Genomic DNA, 5445 nt, shown 5'->3' on the forward strand with positions numbered 1-5445 from the left:
TCCAGGAAGTACCGAAAATCTAGTTGGTAGATAAACACTTCTAAGTAAATACTATCATTTTTAAGCACAAATAATGCATTTCATGGACTGAAATGTTATTTCATATTTAATATAACTATTTATATACACATATTGAAGACAATATGAATTGACATGTGACCACGGTTTATTAACTTTCAATTGTTTCGCTTACCTGTTAAGACCTGTAGTGCCAACGTAGTTATTGTGCGACACTTGATCAGGTTCTAGAAAAAAGGAACTCCCGCTTGCAGCGAACAGAAATATTCATTCGAGGACTCTCCCAAGCCAATGGGCTCTCAGCAACGCTTCCACCGCCTCACCGCCTCGTCATTACGCCGTGTGCACTGCACAAGGTGTGACACGCGCGGTAAAAAATAAAAATGTGACACGCGCGGTGAAACACCGCTTCCCATTCATTTTCAGTGGAAGGAAAGCTATGAGAAGCTGAGAGGACAGGGGACCGTTGGGCGGCGCGAACGTGGCGTGAAAAAGTTAGACATTTCCCAGCTTTATGCAAATCACCAGCGGCGACTGCTAGGCAATGACCAATCATATATATTTTATTTACCAGGCAAGTCAGTTAAGAACGCATTATTTACAATGGCGGTCTACCCCGGCCTAACCCCGACCACTTTTTTTTGTTTTGTTTTTGTAAATAACATGTTTTTTGTTTCAAAGCCAGGATGCCTAGACCTACATATAGGATTTAGCTGCTGCCATCCCTGGCAGCGATTCTCTTGTCCCGCTCCTCTGCGATTGTGAGGCGGATACCTTTTCCACGGGGCAGGGACACCCACGGCTTGTTGCCCTTGCCAATGATGAAGATGTTTTCCAGCCTTGGTGGCGAAGATGTTTCCAGCGTTGTCTTTGACGTGAACCACCTCAAACGAGCCAGGGTGCCTTTCCCGGTTAGTTATGATACCAATCCGCCCCAAATTGGCACCGCCAGTCACCATGCACAGGTTACCTGTGTCGAACTTGATGTGTTCTGTGATCTTGGCGAGGTCGATGCGGACTGTGTCGTTGACCTTGATGAGGGGGTCTGAGTAGCGGATGGTGCGGGCGTCATGGGTCACCAGTGCGGGGACTCCCTTGGTACCCATCAGGTTCTTCTTCACCTTATACAGCTTGTACTGGGCCTCCTCAGCAGTGATGCGGTGAACAGTGAAACTTCCCTTCACATCGTAGATCAGACGGAAGTGCTCTCCAGTCTTCTCAATACTGATCACATCCATGAAGCCAGCAGGGTAGGTGATATCAGTGCGGACTTTGCCGTCGATCTTGATGAACCTTTGCATGCAAATCTTCTTGACCCCATCTCCAGTCAGGCCGTACTTCAGACGGTTCCTGAGGAAGATTATGAGGGGCAGGCACTCCCTCAGCTTGTGGGGACCAGTGAAGGGACGAGGAGCGAACACTCCAGTGAGCTTGTCAAGCATCCAATGCTTGGGCGCTGCAACGCGCTTCAGGTGCTTCTTCGGTCCTCGTGCCATGTTGGAGTTTGCGGGGAAAAGGCGCCTGACCACGCTGGGCCAATAGATCTTTTAAACAATGTAGCAACACCCACTTCTTCTCAACTTCCTACCCGATACATAGCTTCCTGTCCCAATCACGTCCTGTCAGCCTGATAGTAGCCATCCTAGCCTCGAAGTCGCTCGTTTTATCATTACCTCAGTATATTAATATAATCATATTTCTATAGCTTAAAAAAAATGATTATTGTTGAAAATTGTGTTTATCCGTTCAGTTAGTGATTTTTGTAATTCGATTATTGTGTTCTGTGTCTTTTTTCGTCTCATTTAGCTAGCTATTAACGTGCCAACTAGTAAGGTGGCTAGCAATTAGTCAACCCGCCCCTACTTACCATGCCACTATTTTACACAAGGTGCTTGAAGAGCTGCCAAAGGTAACAGTGACAGATGTACATCGTCTGGCCAAGATAATTAGCAAAGCACCGACCTCCAAGTTGGAAAAAGGTTTCAAACTCTGTCTCCAGTTACCATTTCAACTATGAAGGTAAGTGTAGCCAAGTTGCCTATCAGACCAGACAAGGACGTTTACTCAAAACTCAAAGTGCCCAGAGTAAACTGCCTGCTACTCAGGCCCAGATGCTAGAATATGCACATAATTAGTAGATTTGGATAGAAAACACTCTGAAGTTTCTAAAACTGTTTGAATGATGTCTGTGAGTATAACAGAACTTATATGGCAGGCAAAAACCTGAGAATAAAATCTGAAATCTGAGGTTTGTAGTTTTTCAAGTCATTGCCTATCCAATATACAGTATCTATGGAGTCATATTGCACTTCCTAAGGCTTCCACTAGATGTCAACAGTCTTTAGAACCTTGTTTCAGGCTTCTACTGTGAAGGGTGAGAGAATAAGAGCTGTTTGAGTCAGAGGTCTGGCAGAATGCCAAGAGGTAAGTCAGGCGTGGGGCCGTGAAAGTTAGCTGCGTTCCTTTTAATTTCTAAAGACAAAGGAATTGTCCGGTTGAAACATTATTGAAGATTTATGATAAAAACATCCTAAAGATTGATTCTATACATCATTTGACATGTTTCTACGAACTGTAATATCACTTTTTTGACTTTTCGTCTGAACTAAGTGATCGCACATTGAGCATTTGGATTACTGGGCTAAACTCGCAAACAAAAGGGAGGTATTTGGACATAAATTATGGACTTTATCGAACAAAACAAACATTTATTGTGGAACTGGGATTCCTGGGAGTGCATTCCGATGAAGATCATCAAAGCTAAGTGAATATTTATAATGCTATTTCTGACTTTTGTGACACCTCTCCTTCTTTGGAAAATGGCTGTATGTTTTTCTGTGACTTGGCGCTGACCAAACATAATCGAAAGGTGTGCTTGCCTTTTTAAAATCTGACACAGCGGTTGCATTAAGGTGAAGTTTATGAAGTTGAAGTGAAGTTGAAGTGAAGGTGAAGTTCCATGCATAACACTTGTATCTTTTATTAATGTTTATTATGAGTATTTCTGTAATTTGGTGTGGCTCTGCACTTTCACTGGATGTTTGTTTGAGACAATGCATTTCTGAACATAACACACCAATTTCAAATTAGGTTTTTGGACATAAAGATTAACGCTAGCGTCCCACATATCCCAGAGAAGTTTTAAGACGTGTCTTTTACAGTAGCTAGCTAACATTATGATTGCTCATTCTTTTTATTCAAAACAGTTTTGAACAGGGATAAAATGACAGGAGAGGTGAGCATAAGGGCTTGCTGCTACAGGTCCATGAGGAAAAATGAGAAACCACACAGTTTGAGTGTAGGGTGAAAAGTCAGCTGTTTGTGACACACTACATGCCGGTTATACAGTCAGAGATGAAGCCTAGTCTTAGGCGAAGAAGTTCCTGTCAATGGAGATCTGCATTAAGAGGCATTGCTTAGTTTATGACTAGGCTTAACCCATGTCTATGAAACCGTTTTTAGTTTAGTAATTGTTCAGGCGTCTTCCTTGCTGTTTCTGTGAACTCTGTTATGTTGGACGCATTTGATTAAATTTAAACAAGGGCATATGCCCTTAATAAAAAATGGTAAACTCATATTGTTGTAATGAATTTAGAGGCTGTTGTATGTTGCGCCAGTCTCTTCTGTTTGCTGGTCGTAACTCATGTTGAGTGATTTTATAATCGAATCATTTTCTTTTTATATCCCCACGTAGGTTGTACTGAAGCCCTCTGAGCCAGAAACAATGACACAACATCACTGTTCATGTGTTGCTGGCACTGCATTATGGAACCACACAGTTGCATTACTATTCCAGTCTGCACACTATTGCCAGATGGGAACATCAGCCGTCCCACCTGTTCACAGCTGCACAGAGGCCAGGCAGCAGTGGCATAAGCCAAGGACTAGGGTATGTTTTAATAGCTATACCACATATAAACATCATATATGTTATTGGTATTACAGTGGGGCAAAAAAGTATTTAGTCAGCCACCAATTGTGCAAGTTCTCCCACTTAAAAAGATGAGAGAGGCCTGTAATTTTCATCATAGGTACACTTCAACTATGACAGACAAAATGAGAAAAAAAATCCAGAAAATCACATTGTAGGATTTTTAATGAATTTATTTGCAAATTATGGTGGAAAATAAGTATTTGGTCAATAACAAAAGTTTATCTCAATACTTTGTTATATACCCTTTGTTGGCAATGACAGAGGTCAAACGTTTTCTGTAAATCTTCACAAGGTTTTCACACACTGTTGCTGGTATTTTGGCCCATTCCTCCATGCAGATCAACTAATAACATTAACATTAGCACTAACGTTAGCTAGGTACTGGTAGCTAATGTTTGCTAGCTAAAGAGACAAAAAAAAGACACGGAACACAATCAAATTACAAAAATCATTAACTGAACAGGTAAACACCATTTTCAACAAGAATAATTTAAAAAACGCTATGGAAATTATTATATTAATATACTGAGGTAATGCTAAAACGAGCGACATTGAGGCTAGTATGGCTACTATCAGGCTGACAGGATGCGATCGGGACAGGAAGCTATGTATCATGTAGGAAGTTGAGCGGACGGAAGTGGGTGTTGCTACGTTGTGCAAAATGTATATTTTTCGCCGCCCTTGGGGCCTCCCAATCACGGCCAGTTGTGATACAGTCTGGAATCGAACCAGGGTCTGTAATGACGCCTCTAGCATTGAGATGCAGTGCCTTAGACCACTGTGCCATACGGGAGCACATATCGAGTGGTTCACATGACCAATTTGATGCTATGTGACCCAAGGATGGAAACTTTCTTCAGCAAAGATGGCTGACAAAAATGCTAGGGAGAGACGGGGATGGTGGTTGGAAGAGTGCGCTTGTTTGAAATTGAAAAGTGTCTTGGTAGCTTTTGATAAAGCATAACATCAAGACAAAGCAGCCGCATTATAAGTGGGATGCACTGTTGAGTGCTACATCCCGAGGGGTTTCGTCCTAATTCAAATCAAATCAAATCAAATTTTATTTGTCACATACACATGGTTGGCAGATGTTAATGCGAGTGTAGCGAAATGCTTGTGCTTCTAGTTCCAATAATGCAGTAATAACCAACAAGTAATCTAACCTAACAATTCCACAACTACTACCTTATACACACAAGTGTAAAGGGATAAAGAATATGTACATAAAGATATATGAATGAGTGATTGTACAGAACGGCATAGGCAAGATGCAGTAGATGGTATAGAGTACAGTATATACATATGAGATTTTATTTAACCTTTATTTAACCAGGTAGGCAAATTGAGAACACGTTCTCATTTACAATTGCGACCTGGCCAAGATAAAGCAAAGCAGTTCGACACATACAACAACACATAGTTACACATGGAGTAAAAACAAACATATAGTCAATAATACAGTGAAAAAAAAAATAAGTCTATATACAATGTGA

The 5445-nt window shown here is 41.4% G+C and overlaps 1 pseudogene; it reads right to left on the reverse strand.

Moving 5' to 3' along the window:
* Positions 1-692: 692 nt before the first annotated feature.
* On the reverse strand, positions 693-1531 carry LOC129835744 (40S ribosomal protein S4-like; annotated as a pseudogene).
* Between the last annotated feature and the right edge of the window lie 3914 nt (positions 1532-5445).

The sequence above is a fragment of the Salvelinus fontinalis genome, chromosome 36 (assembly GCF_029448725.1).
Source record: "Salvelinus fontinalis isolate EN_2023a chromosome 36, ASM2944872v1, whole genome shotgun sequence".
NCBI classification, from domain to species: Eukaryota; Metazoa; Chordata; class Actinopteri; order Salmoniformes; family Salmonidae; genus Salvelinus; species Salvelinus fontinalis.